At 38.2% G+C, this 21,475-nt stretch overlaps 1 protein-coding gene and 1 long non-coding RNA gene across 4 annotated transcripts in view; one reads left to right on the top strand and one right to left on the bottom strand.

Moving 5' to 3' along the window:
• ATP10A (ATPase phospholipid transporting 10A (putative)) overlaps positions 1-21,475 on the top strand; it is a 190,551-nt gene that overhangs the window by 110,224 nt on the left and 58,852 nt on the right. The window lies entirely within an intron of this gene.
• LOC131516191 (uncharacterized) lies at positions 2,482-19,544 on the bottom strand. The gene is made up of 3 exons (XR_009263936.1): positions 19,431-19,544; positions 18,830-18,945; positions 2,482-2,695 (listed from the first exon to the last, which is right to left on the bottom strand). It is a non-coding gene; the product is annotated as an uncharacterized LOC131516191 (long non-coding RNA).

Genomic DNA, 21,475 nt, shown 5'->3' with positions numbered 1-21,475 from the left:
TATTAAGACAATTATGTGTCCTGGGGCACCTGGGTCGCTAGTTGGTTAAGCGTCCAACTCTTCATTTCAGCTCAGGTCATGATCTCACAGTCATGAGATCAAGTCCCATGTGGGGCTCTGAGCTGACAGTCCAGAGCCTGCTTGGGATTCTTTCTCTCTCCCTCTCTCTCTGCCCCTCTCCCACTTATGCTTTCTCTCTCTCTTAAAATAAATAAATAAACATTAAAAAAAAAAAAAGACAATTATGTGTCCTAACCTCACGTGGGAGAGGGCAGGGAGACAGAATTCCCTGCAACAGGGGCCTCAGCTTGGGGAAGAAGTTCCTGGCTTTGCTGCATTGTCATCAGCAAGCAGCTGTGCAATGAGGGATGTGCCCATTAGCAGAAGGAGGGGCTGGGATGATATTTAACACAAAGGGTCCTGGTGGCCTAGAGGGTTTATGCTTCAGTTTGGGTGCCTCCTTAGGCTGGACTCTCCACAAGTGACTCATCCCACAGGACCACCGTCATCCCTATTTTACGTGTGGGAATCAGAATTTCAGCAAGATGCAGCAATTTGCTGGCAGGCACAAGGGAGACCTCAATTTTCTGTTTGGCATTGTCTGACTTTGCCCATACCTTTTGTCCTCCCAGTGAGGTTACCAGTTCCAAGACTTGTTCATACACCCTAATTGGTAACCAGTGCCGAAGCACACATATCTTCCCTGCAATGTATGCTTTTTTACTTCCTTGTTATTTAAGTTCTGTGCATTAGATTGAACCATTACTGGTTTTGTGGGTCAAATTACTACTAAACTAATACTTTAGGTATCTTGTAAAATATTTGATAGAAAAGAAACATTACAAGATGGGATTTAAAATGAGTATCAATAGAAGTTCTGTTTTAACTTGTTTCTGCATGGTGGATCTTGTCGGAGGCCATCATGGGTAGAGTGCTTGTGTAAGCATTGGTGTCCACTTGTCACAGGTGGATTATACATGTATATAACAAAAGGAGTGATCAGAAGACTGCTTTTCCTCCCTGGAAAAGATGGATATTTGTCATAGTGCAGTGGGAGCCATAGAGAGACAAAGAGCCAGGGCACCCCTTTCTGTCTTCCTTTTATTCCTTACTTTTCCTCTGCTTTGATCTGGATGAACCAGGACAGTTGCCAAACAGCATGTAAGAGTGAACCTGACAGGGATTAGGTAAACCATACCACCACTGACTTTAAGTCCAGGAGACACGGTGGTGACAGGATCCCCACTCCCAAAGTGCCACCTGCAATGGGGAGGGATATTACTGAAGAGGCTGGCCTGCAAACTTGAATGCCATGGGGCACAGTGGAAAAAACTGTGGTTTAAAGGACAACTAGACTGTCAGTAAAGGAAATCTATTTACTAACCCTAGAGCCTCTGCCAAATGGGCAGGAAACTACTGGAACTCTCTGGGTTGAAGGTGCCAGCAAGAGCCATTTTTTATATTGACTCTCCACCTTGATGAACCCAACAGGAGCAGATTCCAGGGACTCTCACTTGCTAGGGCCACCTCAGCATGCCCAGACCCCTAAGCTTCATCAACTCCAGCTGTCTACCTGAGGGGACCCCAGTACTACACAGCCTGGGCATCACTAGCCTGCACCCACTTCAGCTCCAGCCACTGAGTCAAGGGTGCCCTGATACAGTGAGCTCAGGGACCCCTTCTGGCAGGTGCCCAACCCAGCCATCCTGCTAAGATGCAGTCCCAGTATGTTGTGCTCCAGCACCCCCCCCCACCCCCCCACAGCTGCTCCAGTTCTAGCCAGCCTGCCATAACAGCCCAGTTTGGCATGCCGCGGGACACCCCTGGCATGTGCTCACTCTAGCCCCAGCTGTCTTGCCACACTGGCTTCTATGTAACATGCACTGAGACCACTCCTTGGCCTGCATCTGATACAGCCATCCCATAAAAGAAACCTTGGTGTGGCCTGGGACCATCTTGTCCTGCACCTGCTCCAGCTCCATCTGGCCTGCAGAAGCTGCCAGACACACACAGTTTACACACGGTCTTTGGTTACCAGTGTGGAGAGGAGTTGGGGGCAAGTGAAATAGACAAAGGGGATTAAGAGGTACACACTTCCAGTTATAAACAAATATGCCATGAGGATGTAATACACAGCACTGTAAATATAGACAATAATATTGTAATAACTTTTTGTGGTAACAGACGTAGACTTAAAGTGGGGGTCATTTTATAATGTACAAAAATAATCATATCACTATGATGTACACCTGAAACTAATAAGATATTGTTTGTTGACTATACTTCAATAAAAAAAAAAAAAAACATACAGGAGCAGGGATGGTCTTACGCCATCACCAAAGTGTTAACATTCAGCACATAAAAGAATAATGAGCATAGAGTATTAAAAATAAACAATTTACAAAAGAAAGTACATGGGATTTTGGGTGGCTTCATTGAGATGAAGAAATGAAATTTCTTATCGCTTTGCTTTAACAAAGCAGTAAATTTTATTATTCTAAGTTAGAGACTCCATCAATCCAAATGCAAATCAAAGGAAAAGATGGGCTTTCCAGGCCCCAAATTATTGTTGCCATCTACAATTATAGTTCACTTTGCTTCAACAGATGATCATTCTTTGCCTTTCTTCTTCCCAGTATTGACAAACAGTATTTAAAAAGACTAACATCATATTCTAGATGCCACCTTGGTTAACCTGAATGGCAAACAGAACTTGTAATTTTTTTTTTCTTTTTAATAAAATTTATTGTCAAATTGGTTTCCATACAACACCTAGTTCTCATCCCAACAAGTGCCCTCCTCAATGCCCATCACCCACTTTCCCCTCTCCCCCACCCCCCATCAACCTCAGTTTGTTCTTAATATTTAAGAAGAACTTGTATTTTTTATTAATGAATTTTAAAGACTTTAAATCTCATTTTTCACACAAATTGGAATCTTCTTCTTAATAGCTTCTGACATCTCCGAGCTTAAAAGTGGAGCCAGTAATCTGGCAAGAATTTGATCAACTGTAAATCACTCATTGATTGTTTGTTGCCTCTTTTCTTGTTCTTTCTAGAGGAACAAAACTGATACTCTGTTTTAAATTGTAAAAGAAAAATTGTGATAAAGCTTAGTAAACAGAAAGAAAAAAATAAAAGAAAAAAATTTAAAAAATAAAAGAAAGTTACCAGAAATTCCACCATCCAGAGATAACTACTCTAAATGTTTGGCAGTATCTCCTTTCTGGTATTTCTCATGCCCTAATATATGCTGCCCTATTTTTAGGCATTTGAGCATTACACGTCACTTAAAATACTGCACCATGTCTATGTACATAAAGAAATGTATACATGCTGCCCTATTTTTAGGCATTCGAGCCTTACATGTCACTTAAAATACTGCACCATGTCTCTGGATTTGAAAGAAGCATTCATTAGAATTATAAAGAGGTTTTTTTTTTTAATTTTATTTATTTATGTTGATGGGTGGGGGCATATGTGAGTGCGTGTGTGCTTAAGGGAGGGGCAGAGAGAGAGGGAGAATCTCAAACAGCTGGGCAAGCTGTCAGCACAGAGCCCGATGCTGGGCTTTAAACTCATGAGCCGCCATGAGATCATGGAGCCGAAATCCAGAGTCGGATGCTTAACTGACTGAGCAACCCAGGTGCTCCAGAATTATCAAGAATTAATTGCATTTCCTTTTTTGCTTTCTGAACAAATTTAGCAAACCATGATGGTTTCTGAGTTTTACCTTAGTATTTTATCCTAGATTTGTTTGCTTATAGCACTGAACCAAGCATTGTTAATTTTCCTCTCCTAAATGTGTCTACCCATTCTTCTGCATCGCTGTAGCCACAGGCTTTCACCAGCACCTAGCTAGAATGCTAGGTTTCTCTTTTAATAGTGATCACTCTTGACCTCATTTCATTTTCAAATGAGCCCCCTTGTTTTCTGTTCTTCCTTACTAAGCCCATTAAAGGAGGTGTTTTGGGTTTGTTTTGTTTTGTTTTGTTTTGTTTTTTACTGGCACCTCAAACACAATTCATACAAAATCGAACTTTTGATCTTCCCCCTAAGAGTATTTCATCACAATTTTCCACATTTCAGCTTTGGTCCCTTCATCCTTCAGGTTATTCTTGCCAAAATCCCTGACTCCCATCTTCTTCCTATTTCACTCATGACTGTAAGCAAGTCTTTTTTCTACCTCCTGGACCAAGCCACCATCATCTTTTGCTTGAGTTACTGTAGTAGCCCCATACTAAATACCCTCCTTGCTTCTACCCTTCCCTACCTTCCCTTACTCCAACCCAGCCTCTGCCCCTCCCCCACCCAGTCTCCTCTTCAAGCCTCCATGGCTTCCTATCTCACTCAGAGTCAAAATCAGTAATGGCTCACCAGCCTCTTTATGATCTTTCCCTATCATTTCTGACATAATCTCATTACTTTCCTCCTTGCTTACTTCTCACCAGTCCACACTGGACTTCTCACTGTTTACCCAGAAGCCAGCACATTTCTGCCCCAGAGATTCTACACTTGCTAGTTCTTCTGTCTATGATACTCATTACTCAGTTGTCTGCCTGGCTGACCCCTCACCCTCTTTAGATCTTCACATAAATGTTGTCTTTTCCATGATTATTTCTGTGACTTCCTCATGAAAAGCAGAGTTTACTCCTTTTTCTTGGCCAGGCCCTCCATTTTCTGCCTTATTTTTTCCTCCATAATAATTCTTCTCAAACAACATATCATATATTGTACTTACTTTTTTAATTGTATTCTCCCACTCAAACGTTAGCTCCATGAGAGCAAGAATTTTTGCTTATATTCTCTATGACTTTACAGTGTCTAGAATAATGCCTGATAATTAGGTGCTGAATAAATATTTGTTGAATGAGAAAGGAAGGAGGGAAGGAAGGGAGAGAGGGAGGGAGGAAGGAGAAGGAAGGAAGGAAGGAAGGAAGGAAGGAAGGAAGGAAGGAAGGAAGGAAGGAAGGAAGTTTCTCTTTTCCTAAGGTGAAGGAAGGTATGAAGGAGGGGAGGGAGGGAAGGAAGGAGGGAGGGAGGGAGAGAGAGAGACAGAGAGAGAGAGTTTCTCTTTTCCTAAGGTGAAAATAGCCTTGGAGAAGTCAGGTGACAGTGTACTTCCTAAAGGGCAGTTTATTTAGCAGTTGTTTTTCGCTTCTTTGTAAGACCCACCAAATAATAAAAAGTTAGGGAAAATTAGTGTGCCACTAGGAGGGAGAAAACACTTTTACTAGTTAATTATCAGTTGCAAACTTCATCTGCCCTTTCATTTATAAAACTGCTTCATTGAGGTACAATCGACACACAATGAACTGTACATATTGAAAATGGAGAGTTTGATGAGTTTTACATACGTATACACTAGAGTAACTGTCACCACAGCCAAGTTCATGAACATATCCATCACCCCTAAAAGTTTGTAAAGTTTCTCTCCCACCCTTCTCTGAGCTCCTGGGCAACCATTGATCTTTCAGTCACTTTATTTTGGATTTTCCAGAGATTTGTAGTATGTACTTTTTTCATCTGGCCTTTTTCTCTTGGCACAAACATTTTGAGATTCATCTAGGTTGTTATGTATTAGTAATTTGCTTCTTTTCATTGCTAGTAATACTCCTTTATGTAGCTATATCTCAGCTGTTTATGTCCATAATTCATCCATTGATAGGCATTTGGATTGTTTACAGTTTTTGGCTATTAACAAATAAAGGTGCTATGAAAATTCATGTATAGGTCTTTGTGTGGAAATAGGCTTTAATTTCTCTTAGATAAATAAAATACCCAGGAGTGGAATAGCTGGGTTGTATGATAGGTTAGCTTTCTTTTTTTTTTTTTTTTTTTTTAAGTAGGCTTCACACCTTTGAAGCCCAGTACAGGGGTTGAACTCACAACCCTGAGATCAAGATCTAAAGTGAGATCAAGACACGCTTACCTGACTGAACCACCCAGGTGCTCCCTTTCGGGCATATTTTGTAGTTTTCAATATGTAAGTCTTTCACCTCCTTGGTTAAATTTGTTACCAGATATTTTATCTTTCTAAATGTTATTGTAAATAGAATAGCTTTATTAATTTTCTTTCCAGAATGTTACAAAGTCCAATCTTTGTATTTAATGGATTGAAATAGCTGATTTTTGTGTATTGATCTTGTGTCCTGCAACTTTGCTGAATTTATTAACTCTAGTACCATTCTTGAGGATTCATGAGACTTTCTCTATATAGCATCATATCAAATGTCAATTTCTTAGTAGATATAGAGTGATCAGGTTATCTGTTTCTTCCTCAGTCAACATTGGTAGTTGTGTCTTTTAAGGAATTTTTCCTTTTTCATCCAATTTGTTGAGTTTATTGGCAATGTTTGCTCATAGCCTTAATAGTGGTAATTAGAGCCTTCTCTCTCTCTCTCTCTCTCTCTCTCTCTCTCTCAATCTGTCTCTCTGTCTCCCTCTGTTTTTCCTTTATCAGCCTGGCTAGAGATTTATCAGTTTTATCAATGTTCTCTGAGAGAAGGCTTTTGATTTCATTGATTTTCTCTATTGTTTTTCTGTTTTCTGTGTCATTTATTTCCAATTTGAACTTCATCACCTTGTTTTATGTTGAATTTAGTTTATTCTTTTTTTCTAATTCCTTCATGTTAAATCTGAGGTCATTGACTTGAGACCATTCATTTCTAATGCATGAATTTAGTGCTATAAATTTCCCCCTATGTTCTGCTTTAATGTAATCCCACATATTTGTGTGCTCACTTTCATTCAGTTCAAAACACTTTTTCATTTCCTTTTTGAATTCTTTTTGACCCATAGGTTATTTAGAAATGTGTTATTTCGTTTACAAATATTTGGGTGTTTTCCAGAGATCTTTGTTATTGATTTCTAATTTAATTCCATAGGTCAGAGAATATATTTTATATGACTTGAACTGTGTTAAATTTATTTATACTTATTACCTAGAATATGGTCCCTCTTAATGGCTTTTTTGAGAAGAGTACAAATTTTGCTTTTGTTGGGTAGAATGTTCTATAAATATCAAGCATTTGTTGTTGATGGTATTAAGTCTTTTATGTCCTTGCTAGTTTCTTGTTGATGGTGTTGTTTAAGTCTTCTATGTCCTTACTAATTTTATTCCAGTTTATTCTATGAATTACTGAAAAGGGCTATTGAAACCTCTGAATATAATTGTGGATTTGTCTATTTCTCTTTGCAGATCTATAAATTCTGCTTCATTTATTTTGAAGCTTCATTATTTGGGGCATTATGACTCCTCTATCACTATGATATGACCTTATACCCTGGCAGTATTGTTTGAGCTGAGATTTATTCTGTCTACTCCAGCTTTCTTTGGACTACTTTTAACATCTTCACCTTTTATTTTTAACCTGTGTGACTTTATTTTTGAAGTCTGTTTTTTATAAGCAACAGATAGTTAGGTCTTGCCTCTTTCCCCCCTTAATCCTTTTTGACAATCTCTGCCTTTTACCTGGGATGTTTAAAGCTTTTGCATTTAATGTGATTACTGACATGGTTAAGTTTAGTATAATCTTGATATTTGTTTCCTCATCTTCTCTTTTTCATCTTTTTCTGTTCTCTTCTTTGTCTAATTGGCTACGATTCTTTGTTTTGCTACTTTAGTAGTTCCTTCAGGGTTTATAGTATATATCTTTAACTTACCACAGCCTATCTCAAGTGATATTCAACTTCACCTATAATAAAAGAACTTTGCAGTAGTATACTTCCATTTCTTTTCTTGAAGCCTTACAGCCTTTGTACTGTTTTACATGTGTGTGTTAAACACCACAATGCCTTGCTATCTTTTTGTATTTACACATTTATTAAAGAGATTTATATAATAAAAAAAAAATCTTGGTATTCACCCATGTAATTAACATTTTCTGTGCTCCTCATTATTTTGTCTAGAGCCAGATTTCCAAATGATAACATTTTCCTTCTGTCCAAAGGGCTTTTAATATTTCTTGATAGTGTGGTTATGTTGGTGATGATTTCTTTTTCAGCTTTTGTGTCTATGAAAACATCTTTATTTTGCTTTTATTTTTGAAATGTATCTATACTGTGTATAAATTGTATTTGACAGTATCTTGTCTTTCAGGGCTTTGAAGATGTTGCATCACCTGTCTTTTTGTTTACATTATTTCTAATGAGAAGTCTGTGATCATCCTTATTTTCATACCTGTGTATATAAAACAACTTTTCTTAAGATTTTTTTCTTAAATTGTTGGTTTTGAGCTAATTGATTATGATATGACATTGTAATTTTCTTCATCATTTTGAGGCTTGGAATTCTTGGATCTGCAGGTTTATGGTTTTCATTAAGTTTGGAAGCTTTTTAGCTAGAACTATTCATAATTTTTTTTTCATACCTTTTCTCTCCTTTTCTAACTCCAAGTACTTAAGTATTAAGTTGCCTCTTGAAGTTATCCCACAATTCACTGATGTTCTTTTCCTTTTTTTTTTTTTTTAAGTTTATTTATTTATTTTGAGACAGAGAGGGAGAGATAGTGTGCAAACAGGGGAGGGGCACAGAGATGGGGAGGGGGAGAGAGAGAGAAAGAGAGGGAGAGAGAGAGAATCCGAAGTAGTCTCCACACTGTCAGCACAAGCCCCATGTGGGACTCAAACTCACCAATCATGACATTGTTACCTGAGGTGAAATCAAGAGTCAGACACTTAACATACTGTACCACCCAGGCTCCCTTGTTCTTTTCTTTATTGATTCTTTGCTCTCTGTGTATTTCAGTTTGGATAGTTTCTGTTGCTGTCTTTCAAGTTCACTGTCTTTTCTTTTGCAATTACTACTCTGGTATTCATCTCATCTGGTTTATTTTTCATCTCAGACATCGTAGATTTTATATCTAGAAGTTCAGTTGAGCCCCTTTTTTATAACTTCCCTGTCTCTACTTAAGTTTTGATCATAGGAAATCTAGTTATAATTACTATTTTAATGTCCTTTTCTGATAATTCTAACATCTGTGTCTCTTTTGAATCAATTTTAACTGATTTATTAATTTTTCTCAGGCTCTTATTTTCCTGTCAGATATTTGGATTTTACATTATTGGGTGTTGCCTATTTTCATGTTTCTAAATATTCTGAAACTTGAGCTTCACTTAAGTAACTGAAAATTGTTTGATTTGTTAGGTGTAATCAAAGCAGTGCTCATGTAGAGCTAATTATTCTCCCTTTCTGAGTGCTCTACCAGCGTTCATGGATTATGACTTCTTCTATTCCTGCTTCGAACAGACACTGTTGCAGGATATGTGTGAGCCCAGAATACAGCTCCCTCTAATCCTTTCAGATTGTGCTTTCCTTTCTTCAGTAGCTCTGTCATATGCATATGTCTATCATCTTTGGTGGATACTCGAGGGGGACCTTCTACAGGTTCCCAGGGTTCTCAGTGCACTTCTGTCTTCTCTGGGACTCTATACTGAAAACTCTAGCTCTTGTTCTTGTATTCTCAAGTGAAGCTCCTTCACTGAAAAAAACAACCAGCTGTGTTTCCCCATCCTCTGTCATGGCCTAAAAAGTCTTCCAAAGCAGGATTGTGGGGCAAATGTAGGGCTCACATCCTTTGTTTTCTCTCTTAGGTGTTACTATCCAAATGTTCAGTGTCTTGAATGTCTTTCTTTTATATATTTTGTATGTTTGTTATTTCTCACTGTAGGTTAAGTCCAGTCTCTGTTACTATTTACCAGTAGCAGAAGTCCTGAACTATACATTTTAAAATCTCCCTCCTTGTTGAGGATGCTTTTCCCATGAATATTGTACTTGTCTTTCAACTCACTTAGTTATGCATCCTCAGCCTCTTCTCCTGAACAAGGCACTTAGTTCTGCAAGGAGAATGCTCATCCATGATGAGGATGGCCCCTGCCTTCACAACACTTAGTAACAGGGGAGTGTTAAGATAAGTACATGGACTGCTTTCATCCAAACAGGAGTTAGTAAGACTCTTAGCAGTTTGGTGGACAAGAACTCAGAAGTTAAGGATAGAAGGAAATCATTTCATATAGAAGATGATATTTAAGAGTGATGACTCTTGGTTAGACCCTTACATTAGTATAAAAAAACTTCAAATTTGAATAGTACTTTAAAATTGGTGGAGATTGACACCCACTAATTCTCTTTTTTTTTTTTATGTATTTTTTTAACGTTTAATTATTGAGAGACAGAGAGAGACAGAGCATGAGTATGGTAGGGGCAGAGAGAGGGAGAGACACAGAATCTGAAACAAGCTACAGGCTCTGAGCTGTCAGCACAGAGCCCAGTGCAGAGCTCAGACTCACAAACCGCGAGATCATGACCTTAGTTGAAGTTGGACGCTTAACCAACTGAGCCACCCAGGTGCCCCTCATTATTTCTCTTAAGGAGATAATATGGACTTTGCAACATTTGAAGGAAGCTCCCCTGGTATAGGATACAGCTTGAATTAAGGATAGGGTGTCAAGAAAGCCTTGGATGTGTTCAGAAAAAGTTGAGTTCTCTAGGTGGATTAACATACAGATTCAAGATGGCTGCCAGCAAAAATTCTGGAGAAAAAGTCAGTTGGGGGCCATTTTTTTAAGGTAGTGAATGACAGGTAGAGGCATTTATACTTCCTTTCTTAGGGAACAGGAGTCACTGAAAGAAGCATGGGACCAAAATGATAGAAGCCATGTGTTCTCTAATTACCCTAGAAACCAGAATGGGAGTGCAAAGAGAATCAAAGCGAGGAAACAGAAGTGTATTTCAAAAGCTATCTCTTCTTCCCTCTTCTTGCGCTTTCTTCTTGAACCCCTGTCATTTATCTTTTTGTCTTGAAACACAGAGAAAAGGATTTGAGTGTAAGCAGTCAATACTTCCAAGTGGCAGCCATTACAGTTTCTTTCTATAAAGTAAAAGAAGACAATTGTTGCTCCTGAGGTCATAATTAGTATATATGATCACTCTCCTCTGCCACCTATTTCATATTCCCTTTACCTCAACCAGCTGCTGGTTGGTCTAGGTCTGCTCTGTAGAGTGACCAAGACTTTTGTTTCCAGTGAGCTTCTGGTCACTGGGTCCTTGTTGGCTATGGTTGCTGCAGTTCCACTTTCATTGTCACCAGTTACAGAAGCACCAGTGATGCCGTAGCAAATTCGGTAAATTTCAAACCTGCTTCTCCCTGTCCCAGTGATATACTGGCAACCCTCTCTATTCATGATACTTATGAATGTTCTTTTCCTGTTGGTGTTCTGGCATGAGGAGCCTATGATAGGTAGCAGCCATAGCTTTAGCTTAATTGAATAGTTTTCTTTTTTTTTTGTAATGTTTTATTCATTTTCTGAGAGAGAGAGAGAGAGAGAGAGAGAGAAGGGGAAGGGGCAGAGAGAGAGAGGGAGACACGGACTCCGAAGCAGGCTCTACGGCCCGGAGCCTGACGTGGGGCTTGAACTCATGAACCATGAGATCATGACCTGAACTGTAGTCAGATGTTTAACTGACTGAGCCACCCAGGCACCCCAACGGGATGGTTTTCTGATGGAAAATTATTTCAACCTACCCCTATTCTCTTCTTCCAGGAACCAGGACTTGTCCACTATAGCCTAAAGGTGAAGGGATAAGAAGCACTAATTCCCCATGATAGTCCCTGGGAGTGATAAGAAGAGGGGCTGTTCTACTCCCACATCTTTTTAACTTCAATAGATAATGCCAGTCATCCAAAGTAGTTGAACTCAATAGCAGTGTGTGAGAGTTAACTTAGTACTAGTTCCTCATCAGTACTCGGTACTTTATTTCTTGTAGTCATTCTGATGGGTCAAGGTATCTCACTATGGTTTAATTTGTATTTTTCTTTACCAAGGATATTGAACACCTTTTAATTTTTTTTTCTCACATAGATACATGATACATAGTAACATCCCTATTCAAATCCTTTGTCTAATTTTCTCCTAGGTTAGCTGTCTTTTTATAATTATTTTCTAGGAGTTCTGCATATACAGTCTTACCAAATCCCCAGGCAGATATTTTCTTCCATTCTATGACTTGCCTTTCCACCCTTTTTTATGGTGTCTTTTGATGGAAGTAAGTCATAAATATCTCTATAAGATAATATATTGGTCTTTTTCTTTATGACTAATTCCTCTGAAATTCCATTTAATAAATCTTGCCTTATTCTGGTATCATGAAGATATTCTCCTATAATTTTCTAAAAGCTTTGTTGTTTTACCTTTCACAGTTACGGACACAGTCTATCTGGAATTGATTTTTATAGATGAGAGGTAGGATCAGGTTTCATTCCCTTTTTCCATATGAATGCCCAATTGTCCCAAAATCAGTTACTAAAAAGATATCCTTTTCCTGGAATCATGCCACATTATCGTAAATCAGATGACCATATATTCCTGGCTCTGTTTTGAGGCCCCCTTATTCTGTTCTGTTCATTTGTCTAACCTCACACCAGTACTACAGTTTTAACTATTTTGGATTTCTGATTAACTCTTCATACATGGTAGAGATCTTCCTCTCACTTTGTTCTTCTTTTCAAGAGCATCAACTATTCTTGGCTTTCCATGTTTTTTGGACTGAACTTTTCTAGTTCCCAAAGATGTTGGGATTCATTTTTAATTTTATTTATTTGTTTTGAGAGAGAGAGAGAGAGAGGAGGGACTTAGAGAGAGGAAGAGAGAGAATCTCAAGCAAGCTGGCTCTGTGCTGTCAGTGTGGAGCCCAATGCAGGGCTTATCTCATGAACTATGAGATCATGACCTGAGTCAAAACCAAAAGTCAGATGCTTAACCAACTGAACCACCAGGCTCCCCAAGATGTTGGAATTTTTATTGTGATCACATTGAATATATAAATAAGTTTGGAGAAAAAGTAATTGATAGTTATAATTTTGAGTCCTCTAATTCATAAATATATATTTCTCCCCTTAATTATATATCCTTTAATCTCTCTCAATAATACTTTGTAATTTCAGCATAGAGAACTTGCACATTCGTGTTAGATTTATTTCTACAAAATGATTTTATAAGCTTGTTACAGTGTGTTTATAAATGTAATATGTATGCACATTTACAAAGTAGTAAAGTCAGTACACACACATATGTGTATGTATATGCATATATATGTTTGTGTATGAAATCTGTAGAAATACAGTAGATGATCTTGTATCCAGAAATCTAGACCCAGTTATTAATTCTAACAAATGTTCTGAAGATTATTTTAGATTTTCTATGCATATAATCCTTTTGTTTGCAAGTGATGATAGCATTGTTCTACCTTTTCAATTATTATACTTTTGGTTCTTTTTTCTTACCCAGTTGCAATGGCAAAGGGCTCCAACCCAGTCTTTAATAGAAATAGTGATGACAGATATTCTGTCCCTGATACCAATCTTAAGGAAAAAATTTGAACATTTTACTATTATATGTATTTTATTAGGCTATTGCTGAATACATTTTGCAGACTAAGGATGATCCTTTTTTTCCTCTCTCTCTTTTTTTTTTCTTTTCCCCTAGCAAGGAAGCATAATCATGAACAGATGTTGAATTGTATCGAATGTGTTTTCTGCTTCAGTCGAGATGATTATATGATTTTTTTTCTCCTTTTGGACCAATGTTGATGATTATACTGACTTTTCTAATGCTATTACCAACTTTGATTTCTTGGACTATATGCACTTCTCAGATGTATTATCTTTTAATATATAGTTGGGTTTAGTTGCTAATGTTTTATTAAGAACATTTGTATATATAAGATAGGCTTGTAGTTTTCTGTTTTTATAATGTGTTTGTTGGGTTTTGGTATCAAGCTGATATTGGCTTCATAATATAGGTTAGGAAGTGTTCGTTCTAATCACTAGAAGAGTTTCTTGAGTGTTACTTTTTCCTGAACTATTTAGTAAAGTTCGTGGGTAAAACCATCTGAATTTTCTTTGTGGAAAGATTTAAATGGTCTTTCAGTGTATTTAATATTAAATAAATATAATGTGTATTTTTCTACTATAAATTTTAGTACTTTGTATTTTTCTAGTAATCTGTTCATTTAAATTTTCAAACTTACTGGGGTGCCTGGGTTGCTCAGTCAGTTAAGCATCTGACTCTGCTCAGGTCATGATTTCATGGTTGGTGAGCTCAAGCCCCACTCCAGGTGAGTGCGAACCCTGCTTTGGGTGACCAGGAATCCCGCTTCTCTCTCTCTCCCCCACCCCTCCCCTTGTGGGATTCTCACCCCTCTCTGCCCCTCGCTCACTTGTGCCCACTTTCTCTCTCAAAAAAAAAATTATTTTCCCATTTGTAACTATGTGGATGGAACTAGAGGGTATTATGTTAAATGAAATTAGTCACAGAAAGACAAATATCACATGATTTCACTCATATGAGGACTTTAAGACACAGAACAGATGAACACGAGGGAAGGGAAGCAAAAATAATATAAAAACAGGGAGGGGGACAAAACATAAGAGACTCTTAAATATGGAGAACAAACAGAGGGTTACTTAGAGGGGTTGTGGGAGGGGGGATGGGCTAAATGGGTAAGGGACATTAAGGGATCTACTCTTGAAATCATTGTTGCACTATATGCTAACTAACTCAGATGTAAATTTTAAAAAATGAAATAAAATAAATAAAAGCAAGTTAATATTTAAAAAAATTATTTTCAAATTTATTGTCATATAATTATCCATATAATACTTTTATTGGTAGTGGTATCCTCTTTTTTATTCCAGTTATTCATCATTTGTACTCATTTTTTTCAAGCTCAGTCTTTCTAGGGTGGGTCATTATATTTGAATCTTTTTCTTTTTTTTTGGCTATTCCTTTAACTTTTTTCAGATTTCATTTACTGTTTTCTAATTTTTGAAATGGATGCCTAGCTCATTAAATTTATATTTTAATATTTAATATGTGCAAATAGGCTCTTAATTTTCCTGAAAAGAAACTATCTGACAAATTTTGATACATATTGTATATTTAATACCATTTTGTTAAATATATGTCCCAATTTCTCTTGTGACTTTTTTCTCTGACCGATTGGTCATTTAGAATTATAATCCATAATTTCAAAGCAAATGGGTTTTTTAAAAAGAACTTTCTTCTTATTTTTAATTATGATGTAATTAAATTCTATATGAGCTATGGTTTTGAAATTTATTACTTGCTTTATGGCTCAGAATATGATCCATAGTTTTAAATGTTGTGAGTGCCCTTGAAAAGACTATAGTTGGTGAATACAGTTTTTTATATATGTCCATCAGGATAAATATGTTAATAATGATGTTCAAATTTTCTGTACCTTCCTGGGTTTTTTGACCGTTTGTTCTATCAAATACTGAGAAAGGAATGTTAAAATGCCCTGATTAAGATTGTGGATTTGTTTATGTCTCCTATGTTTCTGTTGATTTTTGCAATATATAATTTGAAATTATGTTATTAGAAATATGTAAATTAAGAATTATTTTTATTTTCCTAATGTATCAAACTTTTTGTCATTTCATATTAACCCTTTTTATATATAGAAAAGCTTTTGGATTTAAAATTACTTTGTCTAATGTTAATACAGCCTTCTTTTTGTTAATCTTTGTCAGATAAGCCCTTTTCATCTTTTCACATTGTTCTCTGGTATCTATATGTTTTTAGGTCTTATTTCTTATATACATATTGTTGAGTTTTGTTTTTTTTTAATTGTGTTGGATAATCTTTTTATTTTCAGTAAATTATTTTACTTTATTTACTTTCAATGTTAATATTGGTATATTTGAGTATGAAGCTTTCATCTTTCATTTTTATTTGTTCTGCCTGGCTTGGTTTCCTTTTGCCCTCCATGTTTGCCTTCTTTTAGATTGAGAGTTTTTATTCTTTCTTCATTTGGTTTGACAGTTATACATTTCTTTATTCTCATTTTAGCTAATGTTAGAGATTACAGCATGCATCTTTGACTTATCAGTATTTAATATGGGTTGATTTTTAATTATTTGCTTGGATGATACAAGGATTTTTATTTTTAAAAATTTCCTGTTATTCCCTCCTAACTTATATACTCTTGTTGTCATGTGTTATAATTATACCTGTTTATGAATCCCCTTAGACATCATCATTTTTCAACGTTTTTTTTTTTTTTTTTTTTTATTTTTGGGACAGAGAGAGACAGAGCATGAACGGGGGAGGGGCAGAGAGAGAGGGAGGCACAGAATCGGAAACAGGCTCCAGGCTCCGAGCCATCAGCCCAGAGCCTGACGCGGGGCTCGAACTCACGGACCGCGAGATCGTGACCTGGCTGAAGTCGGACGCTTAACCGACTGCGCCACCCAGGCGCCCCTAGACATCATCATTTTTCAATACAGTTAACATGCATTCATATTTACCCTGATATATGCCATTTTTGTTGCTCTTCATTCTTTTCTACTTCTTACCCTGTCATTAGGGCCATTTTTTCCTTGTCTTTGGAGAACACTATTTATAGTCTTTTGTTTTTAGCAGTTAGTTCTGGTCTGTCGATAACAAATGCTGTCAATTTCCTTTTAAGATTTTATCTTTTTTTGGTTTTCAGCATTTTCACGTCATGTCCTTAGGTATAATTTTCTTCTATTTATCCAGTTTCAGGTTTTTGGATCTGTGGATAAGTGCTTTTTCATGGGATTCACCTAACTTGTCAGCTGTTATTTCTTCAGATACTGCTCCTGCATAATTCTTTCTCTTCTTTTCTTCTGGGGCTCTAGTAACACGCATTCTAGCCCTTCCTCCCTGTCTTCTCTGTCTCTTATCCTCTCTGCTGTGTTTGCCGCCTTTTGGTTTCCTTGTGCTTTATTCTGAACAATTTTTCTCACCTTTCTTCTGGTATACCAATTTTTTTTCTTCAGGTTACCAAATCTGTTATCAAACGGTTATTCATTGAGCCTTTCGATTGAATTTTTTTTCAGGTCTAATTTTTTTTTTTCTTGTTTGCTTGTTTTCAAATTTGTTAGGTCACATTTTAAGGTTTCTACCTCTTCCAGGTTTCTACCTCTTCCAAAATATCCGTCTCGTCTTTAGTTTCATGATCATGGCAAGCATGGTAACTTAAAAGTTCCTGTGAGCCTATTCCTATCCTTGTTTTTGTTGGTTCTTTTTGCATGATGCCTATCTCCTCTTGTACCTGGTTATCTTTGAGTATGCATATGAAATTATACTTGGAAATTTGCTTTTCATAAATAATTTGAAGCCTAGGATTACATTTTTTTTTTTTTATCAAGAAAGGACTTTTGTTTGCTTTGTCCAGTATTTGAAGGTTCTAGCAATCCAGAATTACTTTAATCCAATTTTAGGGGTTGAGATTTTTCTGGGCCACTCAATTGACTTTAAGCTGGGTGGCAGTTTCTACAAAGGCTCACTTTTCCAGTTCACTCTTTCTTTGGGTTTCAGTTCTTCATGGTCCCATAAAAAGGCATAGCTGTTTATCAGGCCCTTTTGTTGGTAAGTTCAATGGGAAGGAGAATAATAACCTATCAAAGATGTCTGTGTCTTAATTCCTTGAACCTGAGAATGGATAGTGTTATATGACAAAGGGAAATTAAGATTGCAAATATAATTAAGGTGGTTAATCAGCTGTCCTTGAGGTAGAGAGATTATTCCTAATTATCCTGAATTATTAGAGGTGAGTTTAGTGTCATCACAGGGGGCCTTCTAAGTGAAAGAGGGAGGCAGGAGAAAGAGTACACAGTGATGGAGTGTGAGAAGAACTTGGTTTCACTACTGCTGACTTGAAAATGGAAGGAAGCCATGAGTCAAGGAATATGGGCAGCTTCTGGAAGCTGTAAAAAGCATGGCAATGGATTTTCTCCTGAAACCTCCAGAAGAAACACTGCCCTGCTGAAGCTTTGTTTTTAGCTCAGTGATACCTGTTGTTTTTAGCTCAGTGATACCTGTTTCCAGCCTTTGACCTCCAGAACTGTAACATGTTACAGTGTATTGTTTTGAGCTACCAAGTTTGTGGTAACTTGTTATGGCAGCAATAGGAAAGTATTTCAGGTTCTTTTTTTTTTATGTTTATTTATTTGTGAGAGAGACACAGAGTGTGAGTGGGGGAGGGGCAGAGAGAGAGGGAGACACAGAATCTAAAGCAAGCTCCAGGCTCTGAGCTGTCAGCACAGAGCCTGACATGAGGCTCAAACTCACAAACCGTGAGATCATGACCTGGGCCAAAGTCAGACACTTAACCAACTGAGCTACCCAGGTGCCCTATATTTCAGGTTCTAAACTCCAACATTCATTCCTCTAGTTATGCTCAGTTTCTCAACTACCTCTTTAAGAAACTCCTATACAAGAAAAGAGGCCCCAAAGACCAATCTCAAATCCCTGGACTTTTTGTCTTCACTAGATCTTGGTTTGACTATTCTTCACCTTCTTGTAAAATCTCTGGTACAAATCGCTGGTACCTTTGGGCATGTGTTTTTAATATTTCCCTCATGTTTCTTTTTCCCTTCAGCTTGATGTTTGGTCCCAATTGCCTAGTCCTTAATAATGGAGAATTTTCCTTTTGAATCTGATGACTGAGCTAGTCTGGTTGTGCTTCAGAATTCACAATCCTGCTGCCATTTTGGTCTCAGACTCATTCCCAAGTTAGTGCAAGAGTTTCTTCACTGACTTGTTTTTTAAGTCCTCCATCCTGATTTTACTCTAACACTAGAATTATGACTTTTTTCCTACGTGGGTACCATTGGGACCTGACCTCAGAGGCCACTTCATTGTAGATGTCTCTCGTTCTTTCTGTGCCGCCTAGTGAGAAGAGAGCACCTTATCTCCAGCTAGGATATCTGTCCAGTGATCCCCAAAACTTGACAGGTTTATACCCACAGCCCTGTCTTTGCTCACTCCTTCATACCCACCTGTAGTGATGGAAGAGGGAGAAGTTCATGGCTGTGAAGCAGACAGGTTGACTTGTAACCTGGCAGTGCAAATTAACTCAGCAGCATTGCTGTAGACATGTTTCATACAGTGGCACCTTGTTGGATTAAGTACAGATTCTTTACAGAGGGCTATTTTAAAATATAGCTCTCATTTAGGTTTTGAAGTTGGTTTCTATAAAACAACTCGTGTTGCTTTCTGTCTGCATAGCCTGTCCTTATATACTCAACACATTTGATAAAAGAAAAAGCAGGGCTCTGCTGGCAATCACAGCCCATGAAGGCAGCACAACGGAAGGAAAAGCTTTTGATTTTGACAATTTAGGCTCAAACCCAGCACTCTGGGCCTTTGAATTTTGCTACCATTTAAACTAAAGCTTGGAGACTTTTTGACTATGAAACAGCAAGGAGGCAAAGGAACAAAGGATGAAAAGGCAGGGAAACTAAGGGCGGGGTTGCTCCTGCGTTTTCAAGTCTGAGTCAACAGGGCAAGGCTGGCTTTCTATTTTCAAACAAAGAGAGGTCCACCTGATCCTTGTTCTTAGGACAGGAAAATTTGCAATTAGAAAAAGAAGGCACCCACCTAGATACCCCTTGATCAGTTTTTCTATGAGCTGTCAAAGGCTTTGAGCTTCCAAAGCCTCCTGTAAGGCCAGCTAAAGCCCTTATGCCCCTCCCATGGTCCTGGCCAGCTTGGTTTCCCTGGAGATAACTGTGGCATCAGGAAGGAGTGTGGCCCTCACATAAACCATCAGGACTGGACTACATGCCATCCAGTGCCTTGCTGCGGCTGCAGCACCAACATATTTAAGCATTTGTATATTTAGGACACATTAGATAATACAGTCACAGCTATTGCAACTGTAAATTAAATAGTTATTTAAATGTGTTTTCTGATCATTTGTATTTGGGCATAAACTCCCAGTGAGACAAAAGTTTACTTTGATTTAAGGCTCCTTACATGTTTGATGTCTTCTGCAACCAGTACCAGAATGCCTACAATTTCATTCAGGTTTTGACTGATTGATTGATTGATTGATTGAGTACTGACTATGTGTCAGGGGACACCTGGGTGAACAAGGCAGACTGTTTCCTATTTCAGGTTAACTATGAGAAAATACTGATTTGGTAATACAATCTTTGCAGCGAATAAGTAAATTTTCATTTATTTGTTCATTTGCTCATGCAGTATTGGTCTATTTGCCCTTTGAATTCCCACAGCACTAAAAGTCATATGGTAAATACAAATTGGATTAAAAATGCAAAACAGAGGCACCTGGGTGGCTCAGTCGGTTGAGTATCCGACTCTCAATTTCAGCTCAGGTCATGATCTCATGGTTCATGGGATTGACCCCTACCTCGGGCTCTACATTGACAGCGTAGGGCTTGCTTGGGATTCTCTCTCTTCCTCTCTCTCTCTGCCCCTCCCCCACTCTCGCTTTCTCACAAAATAAATAAATAAACTTAAAAAATGCGAAACAAAAGAGTTGGAGTGATTATTCCATTAATTTATGTTAAAATGCTTTGCCTAAATTCAGATATTGTTCACCCTTTGTTAATAAATAAGCAGATAGAGACTGAAGAAATTCTTTTATATTGCTACTAAGTGAAATGCACTTGCACCAAAGAGGGACTATGCTTCTGAAACACAGAGAAACCCCACAGCCCCGTTGACAATCCTATTTGCCTCAGCATCAGGTGAGTAGCACCTGGTAGGCAGAGGTTCTAGGCCCCAAGAGCCTAGCATGGAGCTCTAAGTCTATTTGGAAGCTTGTGGTACATGAGATCCTTGCAGAATAAATACCTGTCACCCCTGGACCATGTGTGCATCAGGCTCTGTCTTGGCCTCGAGGGAATAGAGCTCCTGTCCTCAGGGAACCTGAGGTTTAGTAAAGCATGGATGAAGCCAGCTTCATCCAGGCACATGTACCTGGAGCCCATTCAAGCTCAAAGCAGTGGCACCTGCCTATCCTACCTAGGGTAGTGGGCTGTCACATCTTGAAATGCAGGAGGCAGGTAGCTAGGTAGAGTAGTATGGGAGGGCAAGGGAAGCCATGCAGAAAGGTCTGGGCCTCTCCAGAACATCCCAAGTGACAGGAATAGGAGTTGGGAGGGGCAGCAGCTGACCTGGAGCAGAGTCTGGTCACTGCATTAGGATGTGGATTTCGTCCTGTAAGGCAGCAGCTGGTGTAGGGTGATCAGCCTTTGAAGGCTGATGTGGGGTGGTGATATTGAAGCTGGAGGAGGAGGGGAAACCCCAAGTCCCTTGTGACTGGAGGCATCCTGACACGTGACACAAAGGGCATTTTCTGGACAGGGTCCCAGATGCAGAGGACAGAAGGAGCCATGTGTGTTTTCTCTGTCTTGTTGGTCATTTCTGGGCTCTGTGCATTCTCGTACCAGACTTCGCTGTGACCTTGTCCTCCAGAGACCAAGACACAGCCTTACTCTGAAATCTCTATGTGGAGAGCTCGTGGGGCCTTTGGAAACATATGCTTATCTCGTTTTCAAAACAGTATAAACTGGTTCATTTCACTTCTCTTAAGATAAAAAATAATGGTGTCTACTTTAATGGATTACAGATGTCCTTTTAGACATTATGGCTTTTGTTTTAGGATAGAGGAAGTG

Source organism: Neofelis nebulosa, chromosome 7, assembly GCF_028018385.1.
Source record: "Neofelis nebulosa isolate mNeoNeb1 chromosome 7, mNeoNeb1.pri, whole genome shotgun sequence".
NCBI classification, from domain to species: Eukaryota; Metazoa; Chordata; class Mammalia; order Carnivora; family Felidae; genus Neofelis; species Neofelis nebulosa.
This window is presented reverse-complemented; position numbering and strand designations above follow the sequence as displayed.